The following is a 23,850-nucleotide window of genomic DNA, read 5'->3' on the forward strand; positions in this document are numbered from 1 at the left end:
CAGTCAGGTTTCCATAAGCTATTTCAAAGAGTATATTATGTGATGTCTTGTGATGTCTAGGGCTTCCCTTTGCAGAAGTGGAGGACTTAGCAGAAATGTTTCTAATATAAGTCCTTATGGGTCTTAAGTAGTTGTTGTGGAAAAGTTTAAAAATCCAAATCTTTCAGTCTATAATTCAAGGTTTCCCAAACAGTTCAGAACCAACCCACCTGTACCCATTAAGAATGCCTTCAATCACAAGTAACAGAAAATGAGGGTCTAGATTTATTTTTAACCCATTATCAGATGTTTAGAGCTGGGTAATTCCTGCCTTTAATTCAGTGGCTTGATGCGCCAAGGCCAAAGTCTCTGATATTTTCTAGGCCTTACCTTCATGCTTATCACCACATAGTCTCAAGGTGGCTGCTATACCTCCAGACATCACATCCACTAGCAGTATGTGTCTGCCTCTTCCAGACCAAAAAAAAAAAAAAAAGAAAACCTTCATCAGAGCTCCCAGAAAACTTCCACACACACACACACACACACACACATATGCAACAACTTGCTTAAGAATAATCACCAATTGTCTCACATATGTGTGAGTTTATATATATATAAACTTTTCTAGACTTTAAAGTAAAAGGTGGCAAGAGAGAATAGAGCTGAAAATGGCAGTTGGGATAGCCAAGCAGAAATATGTACCTCATTCTTTTGAATAGTATTTCAGGAGCTGAATGAACTCAGATTCTTCCCTCTATGGTCTCCAATGACATTTATCACATACAAAAAATAGAAATGTTAGAAAACAAAGAAACAGACACATGAAAAAATGATGATCTTTTTATTTCCCACTAAATGCAGCCCCAAGTGTTATCTGGATATCACCCACGCTGCCCCGTCCTCTGCCTGGCGGGGCGTTGAGCCATCCAGCAACCCAAAACTGGCTCCTCTGGCACCTCAGAGAAGGGAGTGTCCACATCCTGTAGCAGCATTTCTGCCAGCATGACTCAGCAGCCATTCCAAAAAAAAAAAAAAAAAAACAGAAATAGAGGATCCACCCCAAAGAACAGAAGTTGAGAACAGGAGCCAGGGAGACCTACATGTTACCTTGTTTGGAGAATGCTCGATTGAGCCATCCAAACAAGGCTCAGTTTGAAAAAGTGAAGGACAGATTCGTTTTCCTCTTCTTGAATTAAAACATTTAAAACCAGAAAGCATAAGTTTTAGACAAGAAGGACTTTGTTGCAGGGGAACATGCAAACTCTACATGTTTTCTTCCTGTTTCTGTCTTCTGGAAAGGGACTCATAAATCTTTGCAACAACTTGCTTAAGAATAATCACCAATTGTCTCACTTCGCTATTTACATTTTGGAAAGGAAAAGTCATTACCCAATAATGCCACAGCGGCTCAGGGGGACCCAAGGGATTTTCCAGAGAGTGCCCCAAGATGCTTCAATTCAGCTGGATTGACCTCAGTAGCCACACCTTGATTATCTGTGCTGCCAAAACTTTGCTTAAACCCTTCTCCTCACTTAGAACACCTTTGCTCCTCCACACCATCTACTAAAGTAATCGCCTTCCTTAAAGACCTTTGCAAGTACAATTACCTTTTGCTGCAAGAAAGCAGTAACTTACATAAGTAAACAGGTTTATGCTCCTCATATAACAAAAAACCTAGAAGCGGAAAGCCAGGGCTGGTGCATCAACTCCTCAGTACTGTTAGGGATCCTGGCTTCATTTGTCTTCCTGCTCAGCTATCCTTATTGTTATGGTTTGAGTGTTTTTGTGTTGGGAGCTGAATCCCCCATGCAACAGCATTAGGAGTTGGTGCCTAATGGGAGGTGTTTAGATCTTGAGATGGTGCCTAATGGGAGGGGTTAGGTCTGCCCTCATGAATGAATTAATGCCTTATGAATGGATTCATGCTGGAATAAAGCTCTTCACTATAAAAGTGGCCTATGAGAGAGGGTTTGCTTTCCTGCTCTTCTGTCACACGAAGAAGTTTCCCTCTCCCCTGGTGGATGCAGCATTCAAGGTGTTGATGGCTGATGTGTTACCTCAGATCTTGTCTTTTTGGTTTAAAAGAATTTAAACAAGAGACACATAGCATAGAAAGTGCAGCATAGAGCAATTTATCACAAAAGAAAAATAATACAGAATAGGCAGTACACCCTCAGAGGGAGATTTCAGGGCGGGCTGCTCGTAAGGGTGAGACAGCAAAGACTGGCACTAGGGAGACTCTCTTTATGGGAGCCTTACATGGTTATTCATAAGGAGGTATGAAGAGGTGTTACTAGTAAGCATGTTCTGGGTAGTCCTCTGTGTACACAATGGCAGTAGCTGTACATGCTTGTTCATATATCACGTTCTCATTAGCATCTTAAATCTCCACCCAAGGGTGTGTTTTTCACTATTATAATCAGCAAGGGGTTAGTTTGAGGACAGGTAAAGTCAAAGGGTGTATGCTATCTAGAGGGGAAAGTCCCTATTGAAGATAGCTTTGCTTGAGTGAGCTCAATTACAATGCGAATGCTAAGGCTTACTGTGTTGGCTGTACTGTCACCACGGCTGCTACATTCTGAGAACATGGTCATTTCCTTGACTACCTATCCTGCCTCAAAGGCACCATCTTGGAAGAGGAGACGCAGCCCCTCACCAGACAACAAACCTGCCAGCACCTTGACCTTAGATTTCCGAGTCTCCAGAAGTGTGAGAAATACATTTCTGTTCTTTATAAATGAACCGTTCTCAGGTATTTTATCATAGCAGCACAGCGTGGACTGATAAGGTGATGGTGTTCATCATCATGCTTGTTGTTTTGTGATTTTCAATTGGCTGCTCCACCTCCAGCCTCGTATCCATGTTGCAGATAGGAAGACAGGGAAGGACGAAGGACCAAACGAAGGCTTGGGTCAGCTCATCTGTCCTTTGTCAAGAGCTTTCCTGGAAGATTCTCATGGAGATGGGTTTATGCATCAGTCTAGACTTAAAGTGAGGCTGTGATGGGATGTATGGATTTTTTGCTTGTTTGTTTTCGGTGTTTTCTGTTTGTTTGTTTTTTGAGACAGAGTTTTGCTCCTGTTACCCAAGCTGGAGTGCAATGATGCAATCTCAGCTCCCAGCAACCTCCATCTCCTGGGTTCAAGCAATTCTCCTGACTCAACCTCTCGAGTAGCTGGGATTACAGGCATGCATCAGCATGCCCAGCTAATTTTGTATTTTTAGTAGAGACAGGGTTTCTCCATGTTGGTCAGGCTGGTATCAAACTCCCGAGCTCAGGTGTTCCACCCGCCTTGGCCTCCCAAAGCGCTGGGATTACAGGCGTGAGCCACTGTGCCCAGCCTTGTTTTGGTTTTTTATTAACATAAATGATCACATTGCAGCCCTGAACAAAAATCTATGCTATGTTTAGAGGAAAAAGGAGAAATTGATATTGAGTAGGTAATCAGCAGTATTTGCCACAAGGACCCTTCTCAAATTCTGTCTCCTCAGTGAAGGCTTAGTTGACATTCTCAGCCGCAGTGGTCCCTGCTTCCAGAGTTCCCACAGCACTTTATGTTTGCATTATGCTTTCTTAGTAAGGCTTCCATGCCTGTCTACCTAGGACGTTCTTTGAGAGCTATGCGTCTTTTGTGCATCCAGACCATGCAGTACATTTCCTTGAACAGAGCAGATACAGTGATTGAATTAGTTCAAAGGATAACACATATGTAGGTCCTCATAACTTTTCTATGGACAATACAAATCAGCTTTTTTTGTGTCTTTTTGTTTCTTTTTTTACTAAAGCGTTTTTAATTTAAATTCCCATGTGTTTTATAAAGACAAGTTCAACTTCAATATTTATCTGCCTCGTACGATTTGATGTTCTGATCTGACAAAACTTTTGCAAGTGGATTTGCCTCCCAGCAGGGTTTATTCCTGAGTCTTAAAACTTTCATTCCACTTGACATGTCTAAATTCTTAATAAAATTTTATTAAAATTATGTAATATAATTTTAGAAATTATACAATAACATCTTTCTGTCAAGGTTTTGATTTGATTTCACCACGTCCTTTCAGCTTCCATTTCAATGCCGAACATCTGATTTTAGAAAGTCCTGTTGTATTAATCAGTTCTTGCATTGCTATAAAGAAATACCCAAGACTGGGTAATTTATAAAGAGAAGACGTTTAATTGGCTCATGGTTCCACAGGCTGCACAGGAAGCTGACGGTGACATCTTTGTGGCTTCTGGGGAGGCCTCTGGAAACTCACAAACATGGCAGCAGGTGAAGGGAAAGCCGACGCTTCACATGGCTGGAGCAGGAGGGAGTGGGTGGGGGAGGCACTACACATTTTTAAACAACCAGATCTCACGATAACTCACGCACTGTCACAAGAACACCACCAAGGGGATGGTGGTAAACCATTCATGAGAAACTGCCCCCATGATCCAATCCCCTCCCACTAGGCCCCACCTCCAACATTGGGGATTATAACTGAACATGAGATTTGCGTGGGGACACAGATCCAAACCATGTCACCCGTCAACACTACCTGTAGAGCTGGAATGAGGGTGGCACTTTGCATCTTTACAATACAGTCTCAATGGTCTGAAATTTTGTGTGCAAAAGTTTTCACTTTATGCTTCTTGGTCATTCTCATGAGATTCTTCAGAGCTCTTCAGAAGAAAAGAAAACTCAGTTTGGGGAAGAGTTTGATGAAGAAATGCGAATTTGCAAAAAGCTACTCTTCACTGTGGTGTCCTCAATGGATTGACTGCTAGCAATTCTGTTTTGAACACATTGTTTTTCCTGGCTCCTAAACATTACAGTGCTTTCAGATGACACAGTTTACTATTCAAATTGCTATTGTTTATTTAATGTTTATCATGTATGCATTACACGGTAACAGTCACTATGCTGGGCATTTTACTTATGTTTTTGCATTCAGTCTATGCAACAACAATATGAACAATATGTAGCAGAAATTTTATTCTGACTTTGCAGATGGGAAAATAGGCTCTGAGTAGCTAAATATGCCCAATGTCACATAACTAAGGAACAGAGAAGGCAGGACTTAAACCTGGGCCTGTCATCTGCAAAGTCCACCCTCTAAACCCCTGCTGCCTTATTCCATCCTGCAACGGGGGTTTCAGGATCCCTTCCAGCAGAAGAAGGTGAAGGTTCTTCAGCAATAATGAGCGTCTTTCTGTGGACTCCTGGTACCCCGATATTTAAACTATGGAGGACAAAACCAAGATTGAAGGAGCCAACAGTCTCATTGTAGATGCTGATGAAGTTTATTAGCAGAATACAAATAAATCTCATATGGGACCGTCCCACATCAATGATATGAGTGAAAGTAAGATTGGGCATTTGCTCCTCATACCTGAAACTTTTTTTTTTTTTTTTTGAGATGAAGTTTTGCTCTTGTTGCCCAGGCTGGAGCGCAATGGCACGATCTCAGCTCACTGCAACCTCCGCCTCTTAGGTTCAAGCAATTCTCCTGCCTCAGACTTCTTAGTAGCTGGGATTACAGGCATGCGCCACCAGGCCCGGCTAATTTTGTATTTTTGGTAGAGATGGCATTTCTTCATGTTGGTCAGACTGGTCTCCCGACCTCAAGTCATCCACCCGCCCACCTCGGCCTCCCAAAGTGCTGGGATTATAGGCATGAGCCACCGCCCCTGGTGAAACCTTCTTATAGATGATTCTCCTGCATTAAAAAAGCTCTATATCCTAGAAAAGGAAAGTATAATGTTTTTAAAATAATTGAAATGTTGTTGGTTCCAATGAATGGATAGTATGGTAGTTTTCTGTCGTATGAAAAGAATCTTACATATAAAACAGTATGAATATGAATATGGTTATGAATTTAATGTCCCAAGAAAAATTTACATACCAGCTCTTCTACTTGTTAGCTGAGTGGGGTTGGATGAGTCTTTCCACCTCCTTGAGACTTGGTTTGATCATCTGTAAAATGAAGTCTTATGACACCTGCTTTACCCACTTTATAGGATCACAGTGCTTCAGAGATTGTCTGTGTTCAAATTCCAAGTCTACTGTTTACTATTCTTGAGCCTGGGTGCAAGTTATTTCATCCCATGATGGCTTCAGTTTTCTCAACTGAAGTAAAAAATAGTAACTCCATTTTCCTCATAGAATAATTCTAAGGATTAAATGAATTTACACAAAGAAAGCTCTTAAAGTAGTGCTTGGAATAAGGTGTGCCCTAGAGGAATATTTACTATTATTCTCAATAGTGGCGTGTGTCTCTCTGTGCTTGAAAACAAGCACCACACAGGGTTTGTGGTTGCTATTATCAGAGGACTTACTCACATCACGGAGGGTCTTCTCTGGCTGCATACAATGACATCACAGGTATCTGTGTAACAGGTGAATTGGCGAACACAGTCAAGAGCAGTGCCAGTCTGGATAACAAGATCCAATGCAAACAAAGATTTTGAGAACTGGAGGGATTAATTTAGAAGAATCCAAACCTCAGTGTGAGTGAGCCATCCACATTCAACTAACAGTTAATTAGCCATAAAAAATAACTAATTATACTAGACGGATTCTTCATGGTACATCATCTGCCTGGTTGCATTTTGTTGTCTGCAACTAATTTGTCATCATCTGCATGGCCTTCGTACAGTCAAAGTTCTTCCTTGACTTTACTTAAAAATGCTTTCTGAAGTGATTTATCTTCTGTTTTTTTAAACTTAAGTAAGTTTATTTAGAAAGAAATCCTCATTTACTCATTAAATGATAACGCAAAATGATACCATCTGTGTGGAGGGGAAATTATTCATGCATTTACCTTTTGTTCCAACAACTGAGCTCCTAGGAACTCATCCTATAGTAGACTGCATACGTAAGAAACGCCACGAATGCCGGGTAATTCACTGTGGACGTGTCTGAAAAGTCAAGATTGGAAATAACCCGAATATGTAGCAATAGGGACTGGTTGAATGAGCTGTGGAACAGCCACACAATGAAGTATTGTACAGTCATTAAGAAACAGCGATGACTGTCTGTTCGTATTGATATGGAGAGATATCCAGAATGAATATATTGTTCAGTGCAAAAAAGCAAAGTGTTTAACCACATAGAGTACGTTGCCTTTTGTATAAAGAGGGAGAGATCACTATCTATAATATGTGTATGTTTTTAGATGTGTGTATGCATGTGTATTCATGTATATAAATGAATCAACCAGAGACTAATAAAATGCTTTACCTGTAGAGGGCGAGAGGGAAGAAGGTGGGAGACACAGAACAGAAGGACTTTTCTGTTGATCTTTCTAAATAGTTTTGACTTTTAGATCATATAAATGCCTTGCCTATTCCAAGGGGAGAATCCTATCACCCAACAATGAAATTAACTTTAAAAAATTTAAAAGAAGCCCTATTACTATCATAAATGGATATGCCACTTGCCATAAATACATAGCAACCATAAAAATAAGTCATTACTAAAATCTCTCTCTCTCTCTCTCTCACACACACACACACACACACACACGCATTTGTATCTGCACCTCTCTGTGTACCACCCTTTGGAAAACATTCTTTTAAACACTGCCTTAGAGGGTGAACCCTCTAGAAAGCTCATTTGAACCTATTCCCAGAATGGGTTAGGTGCCCCTGCTGTGGGCTCAGTCACTGCATGTTCCACACTCTATTCTAACGATTTGTTTGGGATTCTATCTTCTCTGCTGGACTTGAATTCTCTGACGGCGGGAAATGTGTCTTTTTCGTCATTATAACCCTAGAGTCTAATTATTTGTAAGTGAATAAGTAAATACATACATACATAAAGAATGAGTTACTGAGTGCATTTTTATTTAACCAATGCTCTCTATGGACTGCAGGTGTCTTTTGTTTTTGTTTTTTTGAGACGGAGTCTCGCTCTGTTGCCCAGGCTGGAGTGCAACAGCGCGATCTCGGCTCACTGCAAGCTCCGCGTCCCGGGTTCACGCTATTCTCCTGCCTCAGCCTCCCGAGTAGCTGCGACTGCAGGCGCCTACCACTGCGCCCGGCTAATTTTTTGTATTTTTAGTAGAGACGGGGTTTCACCGTGCTTCTGCTCTTCCTCTCTGTCACCAGGTATATAGTTTCCTGTGGCTGCTGTAACAAGTCACCACAAACTTGGTGACTGAAAACATCACACATTTATTCTCACCGTTGTAGAGGCCCCAAGTCCAAAATTAGCTTCACTGGGCTGAAATCAAGGCGTTGGCAGCACACATGCTCCCTCTGGTGGCGGAAGAGCAGAATCGCTTGCTGTCCTCTTCCAGCCTCCAGAGGGGCAGTCCTTACACTGCTTGCAGGTGGCTTCCACCTCTATTTTAGACGGCATCAGAGTAGCATCTTGCCCTAGTGGTCACATTGCCTTCTTTGTCAGACCTCTCCCTGCCTCCTTCTTATAAGGACACTTGTGATTGTATTTAGGGCCCACCTGGATGATCCAGGATAATCTCCCATCTCAACATCCTTGATTTAAGCACATGTGCCAAGTTTCTTTTGCCAAATAAAATTATCATTCACACATTCCAGGGATTAGGGCCTGGATCTCCTGTGGGGTGTGATTCAGCTACCACACACCTGTCCTGCCGTGCTGTTCAAACGGAGCATCCTGCTGCCTGGTAGGGGATGCCTCTCTCGGTCCTCATCACAATGGCCCCTTGCATTTCTGCTGACCTTTCATCCTACATGATTCTCCAGTCTCTCTGGCAGCATTCGGGGAGGAAGGATCGATCTGGTGTCTGTTCACTGGGCTGGGAAGAAACAGCTTCTGGATGTAGTTCCACCCTTGGGGCCATTTTCCTGGAAAAAAACAGATATTTTACCGTTTATTATTTTTTTCTATATGCTTTTCCCAAAACTTTTTGCTCTCTGGGCAAAAATCAGGACATATAATACAATGGTAGAAAGTGTAGCAGAATCTCAAACTGTGGCTGTTCCTACCAAGAAGTCAGCATAAATCCATCAGCTCTTTGCTGAGCCTCTGCATGTGGGTTACACCTGTGTTTCATCAACAACTGTCGGCCTCATCAGGGTTACTTCCCACACACTATCAAATTGGAAATGGTAACAGGAAAGGGGAAAACAGGAGAGGGACTATATTGCTATTTAGTCCCTCGGCACATAAGAAAGTGATTTAGAGGGAACTGGGAGAATTTCTGCCTCTGCTAATTTGCATTCTGGGATCTGCCAGCTTTTTGCCCATGTCATCATTGGTGGGTCAGAGTCCTACAATACTAAGAGGGAAGATTCATGAGTCATAGTGCCTGAATACATACAAGTCATGGTGCAGCCACTCACTAGCGATGCGCCTTGGGCAAATGATGAACTTTTCTACTGTGCCTCAGTTTCCTCGCCTAGAATATTAGTATCTGTCCTGTAGAATTATTTTTGGAATCAAGTGAGATAGTATGCAGAAAGCACTTTTAATACTCCCTGGGCCTTAGCAAGTTGAACTATGGTACTAAAATAAAGGGAAAGGTACGAATACATTGAAGGTGAGTAGACTAGGACTCAAATCTGAACTCCAATACTTACTACTGGGAGTACAACTTGCAGTAGATCAGGACAGATCCAGCAGTAAGACAGTTTTTGGAGTCATCAGTATATGGATAGTATATAAAGTGATGAGATTAGAGGCAAGAAAGGAAGTGAATGGGGCCGGGCACGGTGGCTCATGCCTGTAATCCCAGCATTTTGGGAGGCCTAGGTGGCTGGATCACCTGAGGCCAGGAGTTCGAGACCAGCCTGACTAATATGGTAAAACCTCATCTTTGCTAAACATGCAAAAATTAGTTGGGCGTGGTGTCAGGTGACTGTAATCCCAGCTACTCGGGAGGCTGAGGCAGGAGAATCGCTTGAATCTGGGAGGAGGAGGTTGCAGTGAGCTGAGATCGCACCCTCACACTCCAGCCTGGGTGACAGAGCAAGACTCTGTCTCAAAAAAAAAAAAAAAAAAAAAAGAAAGGGAGTGAATGTACATGGAGTTCAAGGACTGAGACTTGGGTCTACAACATGAGACCTGGGTGAAAAACAGGCAGCAGCAAAAAGGGGACAAAGAAGGAGTGGGCCATAATACAGGGCATCACCCGAGAGAACATGGCATCCTGAAAGACAAGGGAGGAATTGCCAGGGATGCAATGACCAACTACGCAAATATCAAAGTGAGCATTGATGAAGGACCAGTGGACTTGGCAACACGGAGGTCATTATGACTTTGGCAAAAGCTGTCTTGGTGGAGTAGTGGACCAGAAGGAAGACAGAATGAGTTCAAGAGAGAATGGGAAGGGAAAAAGTAGGAATTAGTAAGTTTAGTCAACTCTTCCATGAAATTTACTGTGACAGTAAATGACAGCTAAGAAATGAGCCTCCAAATGCAGGGGTCCAGAAAAACTGATTTTCTATTTGTATACCTATTTTTTGCTAAATGTGAGAATTGACTGCATGTTTGTATACTGACGAGAATAACCTAACAAAAAGGAAAAAATATATAGAGAACAGAGGGTAATTTCTGGAAAATGGTCTTTAAAAGACAACAGGAGTGGGATCTAGTCCACAAAGTGACTGGTTTTATACATCATCTATGCTGGTAGCTGAGAACAAAGGGCATGTGGGTACAGACGCTGGTTTACGGAAAACCTCTCTGGGTGTGTTTTCTTATCCCTAACTGGGGCTTATCATGCTCATCTCACACAGATGATGTGGGGACTAAATGAGCTAATATAGGTGAGTGTCTGGTTTCAAGCAGCACTCGAACAAATGGCAATCCCTAACTTGTCACATTGTCCCTAAGTCACAATTTTCCAGACCTAGGAACCTCTCCACTGAAAGGATGTGCATATATTAGATGACTGCAGAAGCTAGTGAGACTGGATTTATCCATACATAACTCATCAGACTTTTAAAACATTCCACTTTTAATAAAATGCCTCAGTACACTACATAAAATGCATCTTATTAAAATATTAAATCAAAGGCAATGACAAAATCTGACCGTGTATCATATTTCACGTCTTTAGTGTCCTGTCTGGATAAGCTAGTTTAAAACTTAAGATTTATGTAAATGTTCCATAACCTTTATGACAAAATTAAAGTACAATATCTGCTCCGGGCTATAGGTCAGAATCTGTAAGAAACCACCTCCTACTATACTAGGTTTCATAGAACGAATTAGCCAAATGCGTGAGCCAAAAGTTTGAAGTCAGCCAAATGGCACTGGGCTCAGCTCAAGGCTGAGTTCTAGCCTTGAGCTTAAACTTGTCCTAATGGATCTGACCATTGGAAAGATATTTAACTTTCTGGACCTGTTTCCTATTCTGTAAAACCAAAATCTTGCACCTGATGATTACACTCCTGCCCTCAGAGTCTATGATTCTGAGAGTTTAAGATTCAGTAACAATTTGAGGGCAGTAGAAAATGGATTGGAGGCCACCACTATCCTCCTGTGGAATGTGGCCAGATTGTTCAACATTTTTGAGCCTCAGTTTTCCTATCTTTCATCTGTGTTGTGAGAATCAAATACACTCCTTCGAGAAATCCCTTTATTAGGAGTACCCTGCTATTCCATCTAGCAGCTAAAGCAGCCGCTCTCAACAAGGAGAGGGCAGAAGGTATCAGAATCAACCTGTGGAGTGTTTTCAAAGCATTTATTCTCCCACACCTCAGAAGCTGAGTCAAGGGATAAATAGGTTTCTTCTCTTTTTCGAACTATTAGATTTGTGTATTAGTCTGCCCTTGTATTGCTATTTAAAAAATGTGAAGCTGGGTAATTTATTAGGAAAAGATGTTTAATTGGCTCACAGTTCTGCAGGCTGTACAGGAAGCATGGCGCTGGCATCTGCTTGGCTTCTAGGGCAGCCTCAGGAAGCTTTTACTCATGGCAGGTGAAGTGGGAGCAGGCAGGTCACATGGCAAGAGAGGGAGCAAGAGAGCAAAGGGGAGGAGCCAGCTTCTTTAAACAACCAGTTGCTGCACGAACTCATTACCACAGGGAAAGTACCAAGCCATTCATGAGGGATCCGCCCCCATGACCCAAACACCTCCTACCAGGCCCCACCTCCAACCCTGGAGGTCACATTTCAACATGAGATTGGGAGTGGACAAACATCCAAACCGTATCAATTGGTCATGGTTGCCTAGACCCTTGTATAGAGAAGACTGCTAAGGACATGAAAGGACTTAAACAGTTTTGTGGTTGATTAATGCTGTCTACAAGGGCTATAGGATTAGGGACAGGTAGCTATGGCTGTGTGTTTACACACAGGTTTGAAAGTTTACAAGTCTGCCAGGATTATTTCTCACTTCCATTTCATTCTTTTTTCCTTTATTATCCAATTTTTCTCCTTTCATGACCCTGTTATTTCCCTAGATAAGACTTGAGTGCGCTTGGCATTTCAGCTAAAACTGAGAGAAGACAAATTGGTAGAAGAATGTAAAAATGACTTTCTTCACTGGATTCTGTGGTAGACCGTCTATGAAGATGGGCACTGGGCCTCTGCTCCCATCTGTTCTAGCTGGACCCTGCTCAGATTCCCAGCCCACAGAACCGTGCACAACAAAATGGTTATTGTTCTAAGCCACCACATTTTGGGGTGATTTGTGATGCAGCAACAGATGGTGGAAACAGTTTCCAATAGGGCTTTTAGTTTATTTGAGCACAGAAATGTGTAAGTAAAGAAGAACATTTAAATGTTCAAGCTACAAGGGTCTTACAAACCATGCAGCTCAAACAGTTCATTTCACTCATGAGACAATCAAGGCTCAAATAAGTTATTTTACCCAAAGTCACAAACAAAATGAATAGCAGAGCTGGGGTTAGAACACAATTCTCCTCCTCTCAACATAGGCTCTACCAAATTGATGACAGAATTCTTACTCTTCCTCCTCACGCTCCATTCCAATTGCATAAAAAACTTGAATTTTCAGATTTTAATACAGAAGTGTAGGCTTCAAAGGACACACACGTTCAGTGGGTACCACACAATTCAGCTCTCAATTATATACTGACTTACTCAGCTCTCTAGTTACTTCATTAGACATATTTCAATTTATAAATTAAAATTTCTCAAAAAGTGGCGAAAGGGAATGTGTTTCATAACAGTATTTTGAAATGTACTCATTAGATTTATTACAGATAGGCCTTACTTTTCACAATAAAACCAATATTTTGAAAGCTTTATGTAAACAAATCATATTTTAATGAAACAGAGATATCCATTTAAAGAAAATCAGCAGTGAACGTTTTATAGTGCTTGAATTCTTTTTAAGATGACGGGTCACTACAGGGTCACTTTCTGTTGTGAAAGCTGAGATGTTTATGTTAGGTTTTCTTAAACTTGGGTACAAATGTAAAAGATGAGATGTATACAGTGCATAGAATGGTCCCTTACTCAAAGTAAGGGCTGGAAAAAAATAGTGACTGCTAACATTTATACCATATACTGAATTGTGTCCCCCAAAAGGTATGTTGAAATCCTAAGTTATGCGTGAATGTGACCTTGTTTGGAAACAGGGTCTTTGTAGATGTAATTAAGATGAGGTCATTAGTGAGCCCTAATCCAATAAGACAGAGGGCTTTAAAGAAGAGAAAAACGCCACGTGGCGACAGAGCCATAGATGGGAGTGCTGCAGCTGCAAGTCAAATGCCAAGGATGGATGGCCACCATTAGAAGCGAGGCAGCAGCAAGGAAGAATTTTCCAAGGAAGATGGTGCTGCTAACACCTTGGTTGTGAACTTCTAGCCTAAATAGAATAAATTTCTGTTATTCTAATCCACCTAGTTTGTGGTAATTTGTCACAGTGGCCCTAAGAAGCTAACATCACCTACAACATTTTTTATTTTTATTTAGAAGGAAAAATTAGACAGAGAAAGAAAAACTAAGAAGCAGAACAGAAAAATATTTTTGGCCAAAGCTATAGATACTCCCAATTCCTTTTTCTTATGCCACTTATACTCTAAAAGCTAGAAGAAAAGTAAATACTTTCTCAAGCTCCATGCAGTTGGAGTTAGTCACGTGGCACAACTCTAGTCAATGAAATATAAGGAGAATTCTGCTGGGACATTCTGAGGAGGTTTTTGGTTTTGATTTGGTTTGTTTGTTGGACAAGAAGTAAAGGCACTGCTAGGCCAACTTTTCTTGTTCTTCCTCCTTCAAATGTGATCTCCTGGGGTAGAGAAGCTGTCTTGCAACAAACAGGTGGAAGCATAAGAGAAAGGCCAAGAGGATCATAAGGAGGAGCCACTGAGTCACTGAACCAAAGCCAAGAAATACCTCTCTCTAGACTTCTAGTTATATGAGCAAAATGAATCCATATTTGTTTAAGGCATTACAGTTTGGATTTTCTGTTACTTGCAACTGGACACATTTGTACGTGATGAAGGAAACTATTGCAATAGTCAGGCTAGATGTGATATGTAAGGATGAGAAAAGAAGAGAGACATGAGAAGTCGAGACAGAGGAGAGAAATGTTATAGATATTGAATTAGCAGAACTTGGTGATCAATTGAGTGTGAAGAAGAGGAAGGGTCCTGGAATAAGTATGAGGTTTTAAGATTCAGTTCTGAATGAATTTCTTCTTCTGTAAGCCAGTTATACACAGCTGCTGAGCCTTGATGCAGCCAGTGACTTCGAATAGCCAATGCTAGTCCTGTTAGCAACACAAATAACTGGATAGAGATGGTGGCAGAAACCAGCACAATTTCCTAGGCCAACCATAAGAAGAACTGTCTTCAACCATTAAAGCCTTTTGGGTTTCTCTACCCAGAATCTTTGCTCAGGTCAGTCCAGTGCATCAGTTCCCAAACCCACACTACAAAGATTGAAGCATTTCTTGTATAGTCAATCCTCTTCAAACTATTCCAAAAAATTAAAAAGGTGGGAAGGAGTTCCTTATATCTTCTGGATATGAGTCCCTTGTCAGATGAATAGTTTGCAAATGTTTTCTCCCATTCAACAGGTTGTCTCCCTACTCTGTTGATTGTTCCCTTTACTCTGCAGAAGCTTTGTAGTCTAATATAGTCCCATTTGTCTATTGCTGTTTTAGCTGTCTGTGCTTTTGAGATCTTAGCCATAAAATATTTGCCTAGACCACTGTCGTAAAGTGTTTTCCCTAGGTTTTCTTTTTTATAGTTTCAGGTCTTATGTTTTATAGTTTCAGGTCTTATGTTTAAGTCTTTGACCTATCTTGAGTTGATTTTTATGTATGGTGAGAAATAGGAGTCTAGTTTCATTCTTCTGCATATGGATGTCCAATTTCCCCAGAACCATTTATTGAAGAGGATGTCCTTTCTCCAATGTGTGTTCTTGGCACCTTTGTCAAAAATCAGTTGGTTGTAAACATGTAGATTTATTTCTGGGTGCTCTATTCTGTTCCATTGGTCTATATGTCTATTTTTGGACCAATACCATGCTGTTTTGGTTACTATAACCTTGTAATATATTTTGAAGTGAGGTAGTGTGATGTCTCCAGCTTTGTTCTTTTTGTTCAGGAATGCTTTAGCTGTTTAGGCTGTTTCTGTGTTCCATACAAATTTTTGAATTTTTTTTTTATTTCTGTGAAAATAATACTATCATAAATCCATTATAAATCTGTAATATCATAAATCTATATATTTATAATAATATCTTTATATTAATGATACTAATTCTTCTAATCCATGAGCATAGGATGTCTTTCCATTTATTTTAGCAATCTTCAGTTTTTTTCATCAGTGTTTTGTAGTTTTCCTTGCAGAGATATTTTATCTTCTTGGTTAAATTTATTACTATATATTTCTTTTTTTGACCTCTATTGTAAATGGGATTGCCTTCTTGATTTTCTTTTTGGATATCTCATTATTAGAGTACTAATAATGCTACCAATTTTTGTATGCTGCTTTTATAGTATTTTGTATCCTGCAACTTTACTAAATTTGCTTGTTAGTTCTAAGAGATTTTTGGTGGAGTCTTTTGGTTTTTCTGAATATAAGATCACATCATCTGCAAAGAGGGACAATTTAACTTCCTGTTTTCCAATTTGGATGTCTTTTGTTTCTTTATCTTGCCCACTGTTCTGACTAGGACTTCCAGTATTATACTGAATAGGAGTGGTGAATATAGGCATCTTCGTCTTGCTCTAGTTCTTAGAGGAAAGTCTTTCAGCTTTTACCCATTCAGTATATTACTTGTAGGTTTTTCATATGTGGCATTTTTTATTTTGAGATCTTTCTTCTATGCCTAGTTTTTTGAGAGATGTTTAAATCATGAATGAATGTTGAATTGTATCAAATGCTTTTTCTGGATCTATTGAAATGATTTTTTTTTTTTTTATCCTTCATTCTGTTGATGTGATATATAATGCTTACTGATTTGTGTGTGTTAAACTATCTTTGCATCTCTGGGATAAATCCCACTTTATCATGGAGTATCATCTTTTAGATGTGCTGTTGAATTCAGTTTGCTAGTATTTTGTTGAGGATTTTGCATTTAACAGGAATTGTGGCCTGTAGTTTTCTTTTATTGTTGTGTTCTTATCTGATTTTGGTGTCAGGGTAATGTTGGCCTAATAGAACGAGTTAGGGAGTATTCTCTGCTTTTCAATTCTTTGGAATAGTTTGAAGAGGACTGGTATTCGTTTTTCTTTCTAAGTTTGGTAGAACTTGGCAGTGAATCCATCCAGTCTTGAACTTTACTTTATTGGTAAAGTTTTTATTACTGATTCAATATTGCTATTTACTGTTGGTCTATTCATGTTTTCTATTTGGTTTTTATTCAGTCCTGGTAGGTTATATGTTTCTAGCAGTGTATCAGTTTCCTCCATGCTGTCCATTTTGTTAGCATATAGTTGTTCATAATAGTCTCTGATGACCTTTTGTATTTCTGTGGTATCGGTTGTAACGCCTCCTGTTTCTTTTCTAATTTTGTTTCTATGGGTCTTTCCTCTTCTTTTTTTTGGTAAGTCTATCTAGTAGTTTATCAATTTTGCTTCTCTTTTTAAATAATCAACTTTTTGTTTTATTGACCTTTTGTATTTTTTAGTCTCTGTTTCATTTAATTCTGCTCTGATGTTCACTATTTCTTTTCTTTCTGCTAATTTGAGGTTTGGTTCATTCTTGCCTTTCCAGCTCCTTAAGATGCATCATTAGGTTGTTTATTTGAAATCTTTCTACTTTATTTTCTGTTTTCTGATTAAATCTTGATGATATAACTGACATGCCAAATAACACAAGAGGGTAAAGTGGAACTCTTTAGTTTTAGATAGAATAGATTTAAGAGACCAAAGGGAATTGCGTGTCAGATGCCACAATCCTAAGAATATGCAAAAGATCAGGAAACAAAGAATTACTGTAAACTTTTTGCACCCCTTGAAGATTGAACTCTACATACAGCCTGTGTGCCCCAGGCTTCAATGCCCTTTGGGTTTTGGTTGGGTTCAGACAATAGGAAGCATTAGCAGAAGCTAGGGGTGCAGTAGGAGAAAAGAGAGAGTGCTTATGTGAGTCCTTTGAAACACAATCATGTATGCCAGTATGGTGAGATCAGGTGGGGGTTCTAACCTTAGCTACACACCAGCCAGAATAAGCCTTTTTGTCATTTTAGCTCCTTTCTTCCAGGCTGGGGTGGCTGCTTTCCTCACCTAGGGCCATTTGGCAGGTGGCTGCTCTCCAATATCCACAGCTATCAACAGGTTCCAGGTGCACTCATACCTGGGGGTGGTAACAGCTCCCCAATGTTGCTACTTCTGTGTGCTTCACCATCCCTGGCTGGTCTCATTAACCCTCCCACACATTTCGTAAATGACTCCTCTTTAAGCTCTCTTCAATTACCCTTCTGAGTGTGCCTCTGTTTTCTGTAGACTCATGCCCTCATACAGAGGGCATACGGGGGCTGAGAGCTGGGATTGAAGGGAGGATCTGTGAAGGGAATTTCCTTTGAGAGAGCTATACTGTGAGCCCCAAGAGGGAAGGAAGGAAGGCATTCTCCCAACCTCACTTCAATTCAAGGGAGGGGAATTTTCACAAAGCCACTCAGAAAGCTAGAACTTTCCTTGGTGTGCAGGGGGATGAAATATCCCATCTGATTACTTCATGAGAAATCTAAAGGTTGAAAGGTCAGTGGAACTGAAAGGTCAGTTGCTGGCAGCTGAGGCTAGGGGAGAAGCGTCTATGAGGGAACCTGCTGGTGTTCTGGTGTTCACTGGAGCAAAGGATGCCTGGGCGTGTCACATGCGCCAAATACGAGTGAAATCAGAGCAGACCAGCATGAGACTTCCTAGGTCCCATCCAAAAAGGTCTTTACGGAAGCCAAAGGCAACATCGTAGAACATCTGAAGCTCCAATTTCCCAGGAGTTAAGAAGGGGTAAGCAGAACTGGGCATGGTGGCTCACATCTTTAATGCCAGCACTTTGGGAGGTAGAGGTAGGCGGATTGCTTGAGCCCAGGAGTTTGAGGCCAGCCTGGGTAACATGGTGAAACTTGATCTCTACAAAAAATACAAAAATTTGCCAGGCATGGTGGTGCACACCTGTAGTCTCAGCTACTTGGGAGGCTGAGGCATGAGAATCGCTTGGGCCCAGGAGGCAGAGGTTCCAGTGAGCTGAGATCACACCACTGTACTCCAGCCTGGGCAACAAAGCAAGACTCCATCTCAAAAAAAAAAAAAAAATTGTCAAGGGCCTTGCCTGAATTCTCATCCAGGGGCAAGAAAACAATAGCCCTGTGCACACAAGTGAAGGGGCAGTGACAAGCCAGCATCAAGTTGCTTTGCAACCACTTCCTACAGGCCATGCTTGTTCAAAATAGCTGTTACAGCAACACATATTCCTTTCTTTCCATTAAAAATAGAGATGGAGTCTTGCTATGTTGTCCAGGCTCATCTTGAACTCCTGGGTTCAAGGGATCCTTCTGCTGTGGCCTCCCAAAGTGCTAGGATTACTGGCAGGAGCCACTGGCCAAGCCAACTATGAATATTTTTCAGGTATTAACTGGCAAAACTAAGTAATAGGATCAAATCCATTCCTTAAATTGGGGCAACAGATCACAGTGCTTCTCAGGGCAAGAGGGATAGAGGAAAGTGCACAGCACCAGCCAGTCAACACAGAAAGCCAGGGAAACGGGACTCTGCAGGGGCATAGAGCCCCACTGGATTCTATTCTCCAGGGATTGGGAATTCAGGAGGAGGAACATTGCATGTGCTTGGAGAAGATAATGAATTAGGTTTGAAACAAACATACTGAGTTTGTAGAGGTTGCACCTTGTACTGAGAAACTATAAGGCCTTGGGTATGTTCTTTATTCTCTTTGGGCCTCAGTTCCCAAATTCATAAAACATGTTGTTTAAATCAGATGATATTTAATGTTTATTGGCCTAAATATATCTGAATAACATGTACCTAACCAGAAAAAGCAAAAAGCACTAAAGCATCTCCTTAAATTAGAAGATTGAGTTCAGCCATGTTAATCCATGGTAGCCTGGCCTTTTTTCTACCTCAGACAGTTACGATTATATAAAATGAAGGTATTAATCCATTCTCACACTGCTCTAAAGAAATACCTGAGACTGGGAAATTTATAAAGAAAAAAGGTTTCATTGGTTCATGGTTCCACAGGCTGTACAGGAAACTTTATAACTTCTGCTTCTGGGGAGACCTCAGGAAGCTTCCAAACATGGCGGAAGGCAAAGGAGAAGCGGCACATCACATGGCCAGAGCAGGAAGAAGAGAGAGGGGAGGTGCCACACACTTTTTAACAACCGTATTTCACGAGTACTCACTCGTGATGACAGCACCAAGGAGGGATGGTGTTAAACCATGAGAAACTGCCCCCATGACCCAATTATCTCCCATCAATCCCACCACCCCGCCGCCAGCATTGGGGATTACTTCAACTTGAGATTTAGGGGTGGACACAGATCTAAACCATATCAATGAATGACAACTTTTAAAATGTTCTGCATAACTTCCATCGCAGGGTAGAGTGGTTTCTTGGTGTAAAAGGTATTTCTGGAACATAAACAAAACAAATGAAAATATTGACAAGAAAAAGAGCCCTGGAGGTAGAGGAGGAGCCTGCCTCTGTTCCTGTTATTCTCTCTTGTATTTGGGTGAGGTGGCTGCCTGGGCCTTGGACATCTGCAATGATTAACAAAATGAAAGCACAATTCTCTCTCAGTTAAAAAAGAGGTAAGATTTGAAAACTTGGATGTCCTTAGACAAAAAAGTAAGTAAGAAGGTTATTTCCCTCCTCCTGTATTATTTTGTATTATTTGCTTTGCTCTATTCCTTTTAGAAAGCTAATTCCATTCCATTCCATTCCTTTTTTTTTTTTTTTTTTTTTTGACATGTTTTGGCTCTGTCGTCCAATCTGGAGTGCAGTGGCGCAAACTTGGCTCACCATAACCTTTGCCTCCTGGGTTCAAACCATCCTCTCACCTCAGCTTCCTGAGTAGCTGGCACTAAAGGTGTAAACCATCATACCCGGCTAATTTTTGTATTTTGTAGAGACAGAGTTTCGCCATGTTGCCCAGGCTGGTCTTGAACTCCTGAGATTAAGTGATCTGCCCTCCTCGACCTCCTAAAGTGCCGGGATTACAGGCGTGGGCCATCATACCCAGCCCCATTGTAATTCTTGATTCCTTTTACGTGATCTAACTGAAAAAAATTTTTTTTGTCTTTTGTCAAATTGTTCCCTGAACTCTAAAATTTCACAATGCCATACCCTGGCAAAATTCTATTTTCATCTCTGTTTTGGGTACTTGATGGCCTCTTCCTATTTTGAAATTCAGTCCTGCAGTTCAGAAAAATGTTCTGGATATTTTTAGCAGTGACTTCTTCCCTCATTATTTCTCTCTGTTCTTTCTTTCTGGAATTCTTATTATAGGATGCTGACCTTCTGGTCTGGTTCTCTCATTTTCTTCTCTGTCTTATTTTCCAACCCTTTTTCTTTCTATCCAAGTTTTGGTAGCTCTCTTCAACATTATCTTCCAATTCTTCCACTAAAATTTTCATTTGTTCTATAATATTTTTAAGTTCCAAAAGCTGCTTTTTCTCCAAATACTCCTTTTTTCTTTCTAAAAAATAGCATCTGTTATTTTTCGATTCTCGTATCTCTGCCTATATTTATTACAGCTTCTTGTTTTTAAAGTTTTCTTGTTCCATTTTAAATTTTCCTCCAGATTTCTTCCCTGTCATTTGAGTATCTAGTTTTTATACTACAGTATTTTATTTAGATGTCTGGTGATCCTTAGTTACCTTTTTATCCATCAGAATAATTAGATCATGTGGCAGTCACAAAGAGAGGAGAAATTTCAATGGTGTAAAATAACCATGTTCATTTTTTGGTCATAGTATGTGTCCTTCATGGATTGGCCAGAGAATTGGTCTCATCACCTTCACTGAAGCCCCAAGCTCCTGTCTATTTCATACTCTCTCATGTGTGTTTGCGCAAAGAGGCAGGGAAAGGAGAACATGCCCTGGCTTTTAAAGTTTCTTTCTTGAAATGACATACAAGACTTCCCTTTACACCTAAATTAGCCAGAGCAGGTCAAATGGCTGTGTCTGAGTCCACTAGGGTGGTGATTATACTCCTTTCTTAGGGAGGGACACAGAATATTCATGAATAATACCATAGTCTGCCACATCTGCTCATATTATACAATGAGGCATTGAAATATCAATTGGAAGTTGACACAAGGGGTGAAAATGAGGGGGCTTATTGAATGTGGGCTTCCTTATAGGGTGATCTGACTGGACAGTTTCATCGAAGAAACCTCTGATGTCTTGGGCTGGTTCAATTCACTAGAGACAATTCTTCAAATCTCTCCTGAAGGTTTCAATATTCTGAAATCCATGTTTCAATATCCTGGAGGCTGAGTGAAGAAAGAAGGCTGGGAGCAATGTCTCAGCATTCAGAATGTAAACTTTACTTGATCCTTTGTTTTGTTTTGGTCTTGTAGCTTATTCTCTCACCTGACTGTTGCCCTGGTCGACAGATTCTGTCTACATTATCCTCATAAGGAAATAAACCTCAACAATCTCTGGGGTGAAGAATCAGTGGGAACGTCAATGGATTCTTAATCAGACCTTTAAGGAGTCCTCTGGTCTAACACACCACTCTCCTTTTCCTTCCAGAGGTATTTGTTTTCATCAACTCCTTTTGAGGGATGGCAGTGTGCTAGTTTGCTAGGGCTGTGATATCAAAGTACCACAGACTGGGTGGCTAAAACAACAGAAATTTGTTTGCTTACAATTCTGGAGGCTGGACGTATAAGATCAAGATGTCCATAGGGTTGGCTTCATTCTGAGGCTTCTCTCCTTAGCTTGTAGATGGCGCCTTTTCCCTGTGTGTTCACATGGTCTTTCCTCTGTGAGAGTCTGTCCTAATCTCCTCTTCTTCTAAGCACACCAGTCAAATTGAATTAGGGCCCACCTTAATGATCTCATTTTAATTTAATTACATCTTTATAGTCACATTCTGAGGTACTGGAGTTAGGATAAATACAGTCACATTCTGAGGTACTGGGGTTAGGACAGCAATGTATAAATTTTGGGAAAATGCAATTCGTCTCATAACAAGTAACATAAAACCAGGCTATTTTGGTCTTCTCAGTGCTAGCCTTAATTTAGCTTTCTGGATTTAAGTCCACTCAACCAGCACCTTCCACTAGCCAAAATGTAGCTCCATTAACTCTCCTCATAGAGTCTGTATCCTGAAGGGTTCATATCTTTCTACATATGTCTTGATTATTCTCATTTTTGTGTTGTTTTGAAAGTCAGCACAAGTAGGTGAAAAAAATATTTTTGTGGTAAGCAGCTAGTTTATACAGAAGAAAAATGATTACTTATTTGCTTTGCTTTATTCTAATCAGCAAGAGTGCTGACTGCTGAAATAAACAAGAAAAGAGAGAGAAAGAAAGGAAAGAAAAAAGAAGAAGAAAGAAGGAAAGAAAGGAAGGAAGGAAAGAAGGGAGAGAGGGAGGAAGGAAGGGAGGGAGGGAGGGAGGGAGGAAGTAAAATGAAGGGAGGAAAGAAGGAAAATGAAGGAAGGAAAGAAGGAAGAGAAGGAAAAGAAAGAGACAGAAAGGAAGGACTGACCTAATGTTTTTTCCAAATTATTGGGAACTCTTCCTAAAGCTAATTTTTATGACTGTATAAGTGAACCTTCTAACAGAAGGCTATCATGTTCTATTGACACAGCTTCCTCATCTGGGGTAAACACTCAGAGCTTGTTGTCTTGTGCCAATAAAATTTAGGACACGGACACATACAAGGAGTTTAGGAGTGCAGGTTTAATAGGCAGAAGAAAGAGAAAGGAGAACAGCCCTCTCTCTAGTGAGAGAGAGGTGCTTCCTAAAGGAAAAGACCAGCCAGCAGCAGATGTGCCAGATTTTACAAGCAAGCTTGAGGAGGTAGTGTCTGATTTAGTGTAGACCACAGATTGCAGGTGTGATGTTTACATAGCATGGGGGGAAGGATGGCCACCCAATCCTAATCTTATTATGCAAATGAGCTTTCCACTTGACTAGCGCCATGCTGTCTGCTCCTTACTCTACACGTGGCTGACAAACAGAAGGGAAGATGGAACCACCGTTTTGAACATGATTGGCACAAGTGCTGGCATCAATGTCTGCAGCTCAATTTTACAGACTGCTCTTTGTTAGAAAAGAAAGTTACTTGGGGCTGCTTTTCATTAAAAGGAAAATCTTGCCAAGGACTTCTGTACCCTTACTATCTGCCTAAGTAATTTCTCTCTAACCCCTATATCACCATTTATCTATTTGACCTATGGTAGTATTTCTAAGTTTTCAAAAAAAAAATTTAAAAAAGGCACTACAGTAAGCACCTAGTCAAGTGTATGTTTCTTGATAAATACCTCAAATCATCAAATC

The sequence above is a fragment of the Papio anubis genome, chromosome 3 (assembly GCF_008728515.1).
Source record: "Papio anubis isolate 15944 chromosome 3, Panubis1.0, whole genome shotgun sequence".
NCBI lineage: Eukaryota > Metazoa > Chordata > Mammalia > Primates > Cercopithecidae > Papio > Papio anubis.